At 34.7% G+C, this 14,419-nt stretch overlaps 1 pseudogene; it reads left to right on the top strand.

Moving 5' to 3' along the window:
- Positions 1-489: 489 nt before the first annotated feature.
- LOC139041237 (uncharacterized) overlaps positions 490-14,419 on the top strand; it is a 70,661-nt pseudogene continuing 56,731 nt past the window's right edge.

The following is a 14,419-nucleotide window of genomic DNA, read 5'->3' as shown; positions in this document are numbered from 1 at the left end:
TATACAAAAGGCTCCTAGAGTAGTGAAGGACCCTGCTGCAGCTCCAAGCTGCAGTGTAAGAAGCCTGACACTTGTGCCATGCCATCCAGCAGAATCTACAGTGGTGGAGACAGTGGCTGTGGGAAGAGATGCTGTTTGTGGCAAGACCTAGTGAGAGAATCACAAATCAGACCTCTGGAGTTCTAGAACATGATCATGCCATTTGCAGAAGAGACCATAAGCATTCTGTAAAACAACCTGTGGCATGTTATTGTGCTCTGAAAGATAAAGGATACTTGACCATGGGGCACCAAATGACCTGCATCAAGAATTGTTCATTATGAGCTGGATCCTCATGTTTCCAACAGCAATCCATCTTATGATGCAAATGGTATATCCAGGATAAAGAATGGAATGCACAGAGGGCATAAGCGAGCTCTGTGAACTATAGCTCAGATCTCCCTGGCACTCACCACAGTTATACAAGCACCCATTTATCAAATCACAGCAATGGTTCTATGGAAGATCCTGTACCACCTGCTGAAGGAGAAGCAAACATTCCGAGATTGGTTTATGGACAGGTGGGTTCACTACTGCGCACACGCAAACCTAGAATGGAGGCAGCTTCAGAACAGCCTCTCTTGCACAGGACTTCGAGGGCAACCAGAAGTGAGTGACAGATGCCTTTAGCATTCCTAATCTTTCTTGGGCATGCAGATACCCTTGAGTATGTACATATCCTTTTATATCCTGGGAATGTGTCAGATGTTTTCAAAGTTGCCTATGGTTATGTAGTTTACTAGGATTTCATTTTAAATTTTTAGCCAGGTGCTTGTCTGTGCCAACTGAAATCACAGGAAGCTGTGATATTGCCTATGCGTTGTATAATGTATGTTAATGCCCTGGAGGTGAGTTTTTTGTTTGTGCTTTGATTTTTTTTAATCCCACTATGCTGTACTCTGAGTCAAATCAAATAACCACAAAACCCAGGATATAGAGATTTTCCTGGGATTTGCAAGTTTGGACTAAATATCGACTGTTTCTTGTCATGGTGCTTTTAATATCAAAGTAGGTATTCTTCCCTCTTAGTTGCAAGGCTGTCACCTTTTCATAGCTAGCACACCACTGAACTGGTAAAGGGGTGGGATGGGAATATTCCCAAGTTAAAACATCCTAGATTCTGCTATCTTACCAAGATTCAATAGTTTCTCTTGGTAGATGATTTCTATTGTTTCTGTGGCTTCAATTAATTAAGAAATTTCTGAAATAGTTGATTTTAATTGTTTTTTTGCCAGTAGTTCTGTTACTCTTTGTGAGAGTGAGTTCACCAAGATCCTTACTCTAACATTGACATCAATCTCACCATCTTTTTACTTGTAAACTGTGTCTTTATACATTAACTCATTTACTGTAGGCAGCATACTCTTAGGTCTTTCTTTTTTATACAATTTAACATTCTCATCCTTTTAATTAGGGTGTTTAAACCCCTTATATTTCATATGAACACTGACGTGATTAGGTTTAATTCTAATTTCTAGATATTTGCATTTTATTGGTCCCATTTTTATTTCCTTTCTCTTCATTTTCTTCGATAATTAGGGCTAATGAGTACTTTATATAATTCCATTTTATCTAATATATATTGGTTTATTACATTACCTATAACTCTTTATTTCGTAATTTTAGTTGCTATTTTAGAGTTTGCAGTGTACAACTTTAATCATAATGTACCTTAATGTGATATTATGCCCCTTTAAGTATAGCACAAACATCTTAAATAGTATATTTCTTTATTCAACCTGCACTTTCATGATATATAATAAATCCCACAATAATTTGTTCTTATTTTTGTTTAAACAGTTAGTGGTCTTTTAAAGACATTTAAATAAGTAGAAAATATCTATATATTTACCATGTAGTTATCATTTTTGGCGCTCATCATTTCTTGGTGTAGATTCATAGTCTTATCTGATATCATTTTTTCCATCTGAACAACTTCTTTTATTGTTTCTTTTAGCATTGGCCTATAGGGAACAAATTCTTTCAGTTTTGGATGTCTTAAAAATCTTTATAATTCTTCTTCGAAAGATATTTTCTCTGAATATAAAATTCTAAGTTGACAATTTTTGAGTATTTGTAAATGCTATTGTGTTTTTAATTTTGGTTTTCATGCATAGAAATACAAATAATTTTCGTGTGCTAATCTTGTGTCCTGCAAACCTGTTGACTTCAGCTATGTCCTAGTTTTTTGTAGATTCCTTAGGATTTTCTACATAGCATTTCACTTCATCTGCAAAAAGGAACTGTTTTATTTCTTACTTTCCAATCAGAATGCATTTTCTTTCCTTTGCTTTCCTTACTGCACTGACTAGAATTTGCAGTACTGCATTGAAAAATAATGGTGAGAGTGGACATCCTTGTCTTGTTCCCAATCTTAGTGAGAAAATATCGTCAGTCACAATTATTATTTTAGTTGAAGGTGTTTTGTAGATGCTGTTTATCAAGTTGAAGAAGCTCCTCTAATCCTAGTCTGTTGGGAGTTTTTACCATGAATGAGTATTAAGTTTTGTTCAGTAATTGTTTTTGCATCAATTGATATAAAATGTTTTTTCTTCTTTAGCCTGTTACTATGGTGGAGTACTCTGATTCAGGGTTCAACCAAAGAAGCAGAAACAGTTGGTGATATGGTATTGACAAATAGCCTTTTATAGCATTGTATTTTGTTATTTCGATTCATTCATTCAATGACAGTTCATTGATTTATTTCTCTATTACATTATAAGCATCAAAGTGGTAATTAAAACACGCCCTCTATTTTCAGCCATATAGTTGTAGTAACAATATGGTAAGCGCTAGAATAGAAATATATATCTGAGAAGCTATCATCAGAGAGTTCCTTAAATTGAATTCCAAGGAACTTTCTGCAACAGAATCATCAATAAGCTTGTTAAAAATTGCAAATTCATGACCTCCACCAGGCTTATAAATCATACTCTCTCAGAGTTAGGAATCTTAATGTTTAGTAAAAAATGCTAACTGAACTGTAGAAAAGAAAAGAGATAAATATTATTTCTTGGAAGTAGGACAAGTTGGAAAGGGGTTAGATAAAGAAAGAAGAATAAATAGGAGGATAAATTTACTTGTCAGAGAACCAAGAACAGATGTGAGCATTCTTGGAGGGAAGAGATAATATTTGGCCAAGCATATAAGTATGAAAGTGCAGGGCATAGTCTGGAATCCCCATTAAATACCTAGGGCAGATGTTCATAACTCATTTTACAAATGAGGAACCTCATTTTACAAATTGAGGAAGAAACAATGTTGTTAATAACTCGAGTAAGCTCGCGTGATCACTTAGGGGTGAGCTAGAACTAAAACCACTTCTTATAAGTCAACTCATGCTACAGTCTCTCCAAAATTTTTATGAACTGGTAGCCTTTGCACTCCAGTATCACTGTCAACAGCACTCTGTAGTTCCTCAAATGGTTGACATAAATTGGAATGTAATGACTCTTGAGATACTCCAACTTCCGTCAGATAACAAAGGTACATTGAACTACTCCACACTTAGTTACTATATCCTCAGTCCGAACCTGATGTGAAATGGGAAGCCACTACTGTTAAGACTTATTTCACTCTAAAACAAGTTTGGAAAACATCTTGGCTAGTATGTGCTTCTGCAAGTCTAAGGAACGTGATACAGTTGTACTGGTATCAAATAGACAACTAGTTTAGGAAGGAACTCTTCTAGCCAAAAGCAAGATAGCATTCTGGCATTTCCTCAAAATCCTTCCCTCAAAAGTATTATTTTCATGCTCCTTTTTATTGTGCATCTGCCAAGGTGTTTTCACTAGGGTTTCAGCTTCTGACAAGCCTGAGAATGACTGGGAGCCTGCTGACTCGAGGGTTAATGCCAGGACATTTTCACAGTATCATCTGGGTACCGCAGTGCTGTAAATCTCAGCATTTCGTGATCCCTCCTCCCTGAATTCTCAATAAGCACAGAGGGCAGCAGAAAGCACTCCTGGTGGGGTGATATAGTTGAAGTTCCTTGAGAGGAGAAGCAGCTACAAGGAAGCGGAAATAAGAGTTGCCAAGATGTAATTATAGCCTCTGAACAGGAACTTGTCCAAAACACAAGATTATCACTCTTGCTTTTCAAACGTGTTGTTGTAGTGACTGGGGGGCCCTGGCACAGTACATAGCTGGCAGCCGATTACTCACTGGGGTAATCAGGGGAGAATCAATACTTTCAATGAGGCTCTAATTTCTATAATATCTTCGTTTTTGCTTTCATTTATTTCCTGAATTCTACCAGCTTACATTTCATCTCCTTCTGTGGTATTATAATCTTCTCTCTGCATCCTAACATTTCTTTTTCTGTTCTTATTTAGGAAATATCACAATTTTCTTTGATTTTATCAAATTCATGTTTTAAAATATGTTCTTCTGATCCCTTGTATAATTTATAGCATAGGTATCATTTGAGACACTTCTGTTATAAGAGTTCCTAAGCTAGATCTTTATATTGTTACTCATTTTGAAATGGGATCTTTCTTTCAATTCTGCTGTTTTCTGCAAAGTACTTGAGGGGAGGGGTTACGGGAATGAAATAGGGCTACATGACTCAGCCCCAGTGGGGGACATTTTGGTGATCAAGATATGCAGGACTAAATTTCTGAGGCTTTTGTTATTTCACAATTGCATCCTTGTCAACCATTCTTCTTTTTTCTTATAATTTATTCAGTATTACTGAGTAAGGGTGAATGAATTTTGCAAACTGAACTGACTGAAGAGTTTACTAGTTCACTAGTTGGTAATGTAGCAACGCATGCCGAGCCATCTTGCTCAGTAAGATGCAGAAGATATTGAAAGTACAGAATCGAGCATAATTACTTGCAAAATGCTCTGATATTTATAGTAACTATAAAGTTTCTGAAGTGTCAATTATTCTTATATTTGTCTATTATTGTCAATTTAACAAATATTTTTATTTTTCAATAATTGTTTACCAAACGTAAACACGAGATAAATTTATTATCTTGAAAATGCAGGAACCATTTAATTGTATAAAAAGGGCATGTTTCAGACACTTGCATAAATTATCTGAAAAGTAGAAAAAGGATATATTTCAGCCTTTAACATTTTTTTTATATCAACTCACCTTGAAACGAGGTATTAAATTGTTTACATTTAATACCTTGTTTAAAGTTTAGGGAAACTTAATTAATTAGAGAGCACATAGAAACTAACTTCATTCATACTTCAAGTCATTTTTAGGAGGGAGGATATAATCACAGATATAAGAAGTTTTAAAAGAATTATATTTAGTGAAACAGTAAAATTTATGCAAATAAGTTTGAATAGCTGGACTAAATTAATGCCTTTTTGAAGATAAAGTAACTTTGGAGATAAAATAACTTGCCAAAATCCATGCAGAATGAGGTGGAAATTTAAACAAATTGCTTCTATGTAAACAAAATTGATAGATAACCATCCACTGGAAGAATAAGAAAAGCACTAGCCTCAGGTTGTATATTATATTGGTCCAAACGTCAAATACAATATTAGCAAATGGAATTCAGCAGCGCATGTGAAGAATACGATGTGACTAATTCGAGAAAGCAAGCCACATTTTATATTAAGTAGTAGATGGCTAAAATTCACCATATTGCCCAATTAAAAGGAAATTATAACTGCACATTGAGAGGCTGAAATGATATTTTCTAACATTCAGCATTAATTTATGGCATTACTTTTAATAATATAGGCAATTATTTTCATTAAATAAATATTCGTTGGACAATATTTATTGACATCTACTGCGTCTCAAGCACAGTTATTGGTTACTTAGGTGCAACAGGAAATGAAACAGACAGGAAAGACTTGCCTTTCTAGAACTTAAAGTCTAACAGAAAGAGGGAGAGACGTATATATATTCTCTATATGGTCTAATCATTCTTCGGTTAGTATCATGTTTGTTAAATATTTTGAGTGAGATATGAGTATTCTGAGTGAAAATATTCAATGGTCATGTGGTAATTCTAACAGAAAAAAATATATAGCTAGAATCGTAGGAGATATTTTAGCTTTTGTCAACAACTGATAGTTTTTGAGTCACCAGAGAGAAATCAGAGGTTGCCTACAAAGCAAATATGATCACCTAATTATCAGAAATAAAGGAGTGATAGTTTCAATGATATGAAGGAAAATATGTTTGGCCTAAGAATTTTATAGTTTCACCTCAGTCAGATAGGTACCCCATTCTGATTTTGAGATGTGACCCATTTATGGCTCCTGGGTTCCTCTCTGACGCATGACTGGCTCTGGGTTTTGCACAGCTCCAGACAAAATTCCACATCCTGGAAAGCACAACTCTGGCTCAAATCCTTGTTTTTGTGGTCCAGTTTGAATTCTAAAAACCTTAGGCAATGGGGCTTGGTTTGATCTGTGGATTCCCACTTGTATCCTTACTGTGAAGCTTCATCCATGTTTTTAGTCTACAGTTTTTGGTTTCTCATATTAATAATGTGAATATACATTTGTCAATACTTAAAATAGTCCCTATCATTTCTAATATTGGTATGTGTGTACATGTGTGTGGGGGGTGTGTGTGTGTATTAGGTGGGAGGCAGTTGTACGTGTACACAGTTTATAATCCAACAGCTAGAAAATGTTTCTTAAAAAATGTTAAATGCAAAAGTTACTAAATCAAAAATGCAGAGATTATGAAATTTAAATTTGTCAGAGGGTGCCATGTTATTGTTGAGCCATCCCATAGGTTTTATTTCAGTGCCAACCAGAGTCCTTTAGAGCAAGAAATGGCACCTACAAGCCTGTGGTGAGGCACAGACAGTGGCACTGGACCTTCTCTTCTTTGGTTGTTTAATAAAGTTCAATTCAAGGCTGATGGTGGTTTAAGTTGACGAAATAGTCTCGGATATGGTTGCAAATCTCTAGGAGATTTTCGAGGTCAAAAACGCTTGGGTCATAATTTGTACAGGATGATGATAAAACATTTATTAGATAATCCTATTGTTCTTTTTCTTAGTCAATTTATGTAGGGTCAAATCAGTTCATGCCACGTTACCTATCATGCAGATATTTGCATTTAAAATCTTCTCCCTCCACATATTACATTATTTAAAATAATATTAGTATGTGCTTTAAAAATAAGTTACCTGGGATGTGTTTCTTATTAAAAACATTTTGCACAAACATGTCAATATTTCAAAATCATATTCTGAATTGAAAAACGATTATGTTAACTCTATACCTTCAAAAATGACCCACAAAATAATCTATAATTATGCAAAAGTATCTCCCCTACAAATTCTGTTTAATGCAATTCAAGTTTTATGAATATTATGAAGTAAATAGTTAAACTGCAGGTCTATAATCCATTTTCTTCTGTTCCAGGGTAATATTCCAGGAATGAAAGCACATAAGCTAGTCAAATCTGTAACGCTAATGCTAGTGACAGACCTCTTATATTATATTTACTACTGGAAGATTCCTTATCTATAGAATGCTTGAGAAAGATGTACCCAGTCTGTCTAGCAATGTTCACAGTAAACAAATCTGCAATCTAATTACTTGACTATAAAGTAGAGATGTTTAATGATCAAAACAGATCTCTTTTTTGTAACTAAGGTAGCTGCATACAATAATTAGGGGACCTCATATTCAATGTGGGCAAGAGTATATCCAACATAGCAAGAAGGACAGCTAAGCTGACAATCTCTGACATGTCCCAGCTATATTTGTGCCTCGGGGTTATAGGAGTACTTGAAATATTTAGTAAATCTTGCTACAAGGTAAGATCTCTGATTTGTGTGAGTGCCATTTGAGTTTTTGCATTTAAATATATTGCTGTTAGAAACCTTTATTTTCCAATCTACTTAAAGTGATAAAGGAATTAAATATTCCTAAGGAGGCTTTCAGCATTTTACATCTTGTGTGTATTTGGAGATGTATCTGTGTGCTAACTGGGTTTAGTTTACTTTTGAAAATTTGTCATTTTGTATAATGTCCTTTCCTGTGAGTTTTTCTTCTATTTTGGTAATATAAGTTTAATTTCATATTCTTTTCTATCTAAAGTTATAGTGGTTTGGGCATTTGTTGCATTCATTTTTTTTTTTTAAATCCTGACTGTAAGCATTGAAATAGAAGAGAATTTCAGTTAGTTCCTTTATTTGGGGGTTCTAGAAAGATTTGCTAATGTGTGTGAATGTCAAGATTGGAGATGAAAGGACCTACTGCAAACCTGAGGATGTCAAAGTGCCCTATTTAGACAAAAAGGAAGATTTGGGAAGCCAGGCACATGGTCCATAAGCTGAGTTTGGTAATTGGAATTTTAATATATTAATATAAAAGCTCCAATTGACTTGTTATACAGCTACCAGATGAATGGAAACTGACACCTACGTGTGGGCCTTATAATAAGGAAGCAATGTATTAAGACTCACAAACATGAGGATGTCAATACTCTCCAAGCTGATTTGTCAATTCAAAGCAATTCCCTTCAAAACCTTAGAAGAGTTCTTTGAGAAATAGGATAAGCTAATTTCAAAGTTCATATGAAAGACAAAAAGTCAAGAACTAGCCAGATCACTCCCAACATAGCTGAAGGTGGGGAAACTTTCCCTACCAGATATCAAGAATTTTTTCAAAATTATAACATGACAAGAAAGTATAAACATACTAAAATGTAGAACAAAATAGAAGACTGTAGAAATTTCATTTATGACAAAGGTATGATTTCGGATTACTGAAAACAAAGGAACTATTAGATAAAGGTCTCTAGGACAATTAGTTACCAATTCTGAAAAAAATGATGTTTCTGCCTCGATGATGCCATGCAAATAAATTAATTTCACATGGAACAAAGACATAAAAGTGAAAAGCAAATACTGAGCTAGATATTAAAAGTTCTCATTACAAGACAGGATGGCTATAGTAAAAAAAGATGGAAAATAACAAGTGTTGGCAAAAATGCAAAGAAATTGGAACCCTCATACCTTCCTCGTGTAGTAAAGTAAAATGTAAAATGGTGCACCAGCTTTGGAAAATAGTCCAGCAATTTCGCAAAAATTTAAACATAGGCTTACCAACTGAACCAGCAATTTCACTTCCAAGTGAGTTGAAAATATATGTCCACATAAAAACTTGCACATGAATATTCATAGAAGTATTATTCATAACAGCCAAAAAGTAGAAACAACATTATGGTCCATCAACTGATGAATGGGAAAACAAAATGTGGTATATCCTTTCAAATGAATACTATTCAGCCATGAAAAAGGAATGAAATACTGATATATGCTACAAGCTGTATGAACCTTGAAAACAGGCTAAATGAAAGAAGCCAGACACAAAGACTATTTATTATACAATCCCACTTATATGAAATGTTCAGAATAAGCAAATACACAGAGATAGAAAATAGATTTGTGGTTGCCTAAGTCTGGGGATAGGAAGAATTTGGAGTGACTGTTAGTGGCTATGGGATTCTTTTTGGGGTGATAAGAACGTTGTAGAAATAGAAAGTGGTGATGGTTGTGGTTCAACATTATGAAGCTTCAATATTATGTGCAACCTTGATATCTGAAATGAGGGGGAGAGTATGGCTCTAACGGCCTAACTATAAACTATTCTCCCCAATTTACTCCTGTGGATAAGGTTCCCAAGCCAAACAACCCTCCTAATTACAGGGATCTGGCAAACGTCCTGCTTACCCCCGAGTAGCATGTTTTAGTTCCCTGCTAGTGTGTGGAATTATTCAAACAAACCAATCATATCCTCTAATGGGAACCAAGGATCTTTCCACCCCCCTGATACTACAAAACCTGGCCCCCATTTTCCTGCTTCTTCACTCTGTTCTTGAGTATGGCTCCTATGTGGCCCTGTGTGGCATGCTGTGTTCTCCCCAAGGGTTTGGGTATATGTGATTAATAAACTGATGTCAATTTCTATCTGTCCCGTGCCAGATGTCATGTGTTTGGTTATTCCCAAAACCCTAGAGTGGGACTCCCATTCTCACAAATGAGGTGAAGAGCAAGAAACGAAAACATGGTTGTACATCTTTGTGAATATACTAAAAATTGCTGAGCTGTATACTCTAAAAGGTTGAATTTTATGGTATGTAAATTATAATTAAAAAAATGAAAGCGGTTCTCATAACACACATAACTAAGGTAACGTACAAGGCATGTGGAAATTCCTACAAATCAATAGTAAAATTCCAACAGTCCAATAGAAAAATGTGCAAAAATATACATAAATAAGACATTTCATAGAAGAGGAAAAACACAAATAAAGGTCAATTGCTCATAAGCACAGATCATACATTTCAGCGTGATAGGTGATCAAGACAATGCAAATTAAGGCAAATGAGATAATAAACTGGCAGTTAATTTGAAATTTAAGAAATCAGAGAATACCAAATGTTGGCAAAACTGGAGTAACAGTAACTCTTGTCAACTACTTGTGTAAGGACAACTTGGTACGACAACCTTGGACAACAATCGTGCGTGGACTGAAGTTAACATACATATATTCTATGTCTTGGCAATTACACTTTTAAGTATCCTAAGAAAAATCATGCTTATGTAAATGAGAAGACATATACAGGAATGTTCACTGCAGATTTTTTGTAATAGCAATAAAAATAAAAAGGAAAATCAAAAATGAAGACAGTCAGTAGGATACTAAACATAAAATGATCCGTTTACACCACGTAACACCATACAATAGGTAAAAATTCATGAAGCAATGCTATACATAGCAACAGAAAGCGTACAGGTAGATTCAATGCTATTCATAAACGTCATAGATTGAGTGCTAAGTTTACGGGTGCTTGTTTTGTTTTACAATCCATATATGTCAAAATATTTTCTTTGGTATATATCAAATTTAAATGATTTTTCTTAAAGAAAGAAAAAACAAAGTGCTGGCACGGAGTATAAATAACGAGAAATTTTACTGTAAAAGGGGTTAGAGAAATGAACATTACTTGAAAAGGAGGGAGAATTCAAAGGATTTTTTAAAAAAAATAATAGACATTATTACATGTTGTAGTCCGATAGAAATAATTTAATAGAAAGGGGAAATTGATGATGCAGGAGAGAGAAAGAGATTAACTACTGAAGTGGTTTCTTTCCGCAGGGAAGAATGAACGGAACGAGTTCATAGGAAAAGCAATATTTTATCCATCGAAACTGAAAGGAAAACGGAGCATAATGACTAAAGCAGATAGATAGATTAGAAGTATGGTGGAAGCCCACAAGTTCTCTTCTGCTTATTTCTATTCTATCTGTGAAATCGAAAGCAAAGTCATGAGCTGATATAGACGCAACGCAAGGAAATGTGGTAAGTTGAGGGAAAAGATTGTGTGGAAGAATTGTCCAAGACCAGAGAATGGCGACTAGCTGGGGCAATAGTCGGGCAATTAAAGCATTTAGCCCTAAGGCAACATTACTTCAATTTCAAGAGAGATTTGTCAGCATGATTGTAGGGGTCTTTCCAGCCTTGTTCAGTGATCATAACTCAGACTCAAAGTAGCAGCTAATTAATTTTTTTGAAAAATTCAAATCTTTTACTAACAGTAGGATTTTACTAATAGAAGGACATGCCATCTATTAGCCAGCACATTTCAGCCCAGTGCTAGCTGGTCAAACGTTTATAAGTTATTCACTGGGGACTATAGATGTAGAGATTTAAAGATGATTGTAGATGCCTACTTTTATCTTTTTTAATGAATGAGATTACAATGAGGAAGAAAAGATGAACAGATATAGAACAGAACACATGAAATTATTTATGTACAATCTATTTCTGACTGTTCCCACTTGCAGGAGCTTACCTACTGCAAAGTCCCTCTTGATTAATTCTAGGAGGCGACAGATGTGTTTAATACATGATTATAAACAACCCTTCTCAGGTTTTGTGTGGTATTTGCCATTTATGCTCTCTTTTCATGCCTTGCTTCGCTTCCTATGGGTCCCCACTGCATTTACTGGGTATTAAGAGGCTTTTTTTGGACAAGGTTGCTATGTTCTGCTAGATCCACAAGACAACTCTTTTTCTAGTTTAAGATTCTTTGACACATTGGAATCCTCAAGCTGCCAAAACTCTAACGTGCTGAGTTACAAAGTGGGAGAGAATGCCTCTCTCCACTTTTTATTATACTGTGTTAGACTGTAAATAAAACATGGCTATGTGTGTCCCAAACAATACCTCAAATAATTTTTAGTGAAACAGAACTTTCACTTTTACTTAAAATCCCACTCTAACTTCTCTTTGGTGCACTGAGATCCAACATAAATTCTAATTAGAGTGAGGCTGGAAATAAGACTAATTTGAGGAACACATCACATGCTGTGTCCAGAATGGCCCTTATCTTGTAATAACAAAATGTGTTGCTATGTCGTATTTGAAATGCCTAATGTTCTTCCATTGCAAAGAATTTTCTCTAAGGAGGTATATTATGTTCCCTTGTTAATAACTTAATAACTTGAAGGGGGCTACACTACCAGTACACCACATTGCCCTAGACTGTCTCTTTTCCACTGTGGATAGAGCTTAAGTCCTTGGCCAAACAAGGTTTTGTTTTTGTTTTGTCACAATTGATTCTTGGAATTTCTTTCTGCAATATTGATCTTGATGTTACAGCACTTACTGGAGTAGCCAGAGAAGATATAATTAGTCTTCCACATCTTTTGCTATCTTTCTGGCACCCTTCCTGTTGTTCAGAAATGTCTGACTTTAGTTTAGTACATGGAGCTACTGAAAGAAAAGACAATACTGGGGAGAAATTACATGTGTCGGTAGGTAAGCCTCACATGCTGTCCATTTATCAGTCTTCTCAAATTTTGATATTCCAAATCTGATCTCTTAGGGTTTCTAAATCAAGAAAGTAAAAACATAAAGAGCAACTAAAGTGCAAAGCACTCTACAGGGCGACGTGAAGAATACAAAGATGAGTAAACTGTAGTCCTTGATCACAGGAGTTCAAAAGCTAGTGGGGACAAAGATACATAACAACTTGGAGAGCAGACTGAAAAATGCCAAAAGCAGAAACTAAGTATATCTGGAAGATAGTGTGGAAAAAGACTATTTTCACTCTTGTAAATTCAGGCAGTCTTATTCAGGTAGCTACAAAGAAATAACATTTATTTAGCATCTATCATATTCCAGAGGAGGTGTGATGCAGCGTCTTTTAAAAAGTGGAAATGAGGCAGTTACATAGTCTTAAAACTTGAAGCATGTCTTCTTTTTTTAATAATGTGTGTGAGTGTGCATGTGCTTGCGTTTTTAGATGCATCTATAATTTTATAGTATACGTAGTGTAGATACATCTATAATTTTATTACAAAACCATTCTTTTGACATTAGTTGGTTACAAAACTTTATATCCATTGAACAGCACTCTTATTTTCACCTCCCGCCAGCCCCTGGTAACTACCATTCTACTCTCTGTTTCTATGAGTTTAAGCATTTTAGATACCTCATATAAGTAGAATTATTCAGTATTTGCCCTTCTGTGACTGGCTTATTTCAGTTATCATAATGTTCTCTAGGTTCATCTGTGTTGTCACATATGGCAGGAAGCATTTTTTCTATATGAAGTCTTATGAGCACTATAGAGTTAGTGACATAATCTCCTCTTGATATATTCAGTAAATCTTTAAATTAGAATAACGTGTATGGATGTTATTAACTGCCTTATCTGCCTTCCCTCTTCTCAGACTCCTACATTTAGCACAGTTAACTATGTCTGTACACATGGGACACACACATGCACATATATTTAAACACACATATTCCTCTATTAAATCTGTATTTACCACCTTTGGAACACATCAGCAGAAACTAGACCTTGTCCAGAAACCATACTCATTACGGAAATGAATCATTTAGTCCTATGCAGAAAAACTATGTGTGTCATTGAAAACATATTTAAAATACACATAATATTTTTCTATTCAATAATTATTGACTTTTGTAATTTTCCAATACCATGATAGATATATCAACGAAAAAAAGAAAAAGAAGAATGAAAGAGATTCTCTTTAAAGGATGTCATACCTTCTGTAAGGTTTTCAAATTGTTGGATCTCAGAACCTCTTTACTCTCTTAAAAAAATATTAAGAACGTAAAGTTTTTGTTAATATGGGTTATATCTATCAATATTTACCGTATTAGAAATTAAAACTGAGAAACTTTTAAAATACCTTCAATGTTTTAGAAATAAAAACATATTACATATTAACTTACATGACATATACGTTAAAATAATTATTTTTTCCAGACAAAAAAATTAACAAGAAGACACATCAATTTGTACATTTTTGCAAAACTCTTTAACGTTTGGTTCTGTAGAGGATAGCTGGACTCTCACACCTACTGCTACATTCAATTTGCTCAATTTTGCTGTTTT

The sequence above is a fragment of the Equus asinus genome, chromosome 20 (assembly GCF_041296235.1).
Source record: "Equus asinus isolate D_3611 breed Donkey chromosome 20, EquAss-T2T_v2, whole genome shotgun sequence".
Lineage (NCBI taxonomy): Eukaryota > Metazoa > Chordata > Mammalia > Perissodactyla > Equidae > Equus > Equus asinus.
The sequence above is the reverse complement of the archived record's forward strand: the minus strand, read 5'-3'. Positions and strand labels throughout refer to the sequence as shown.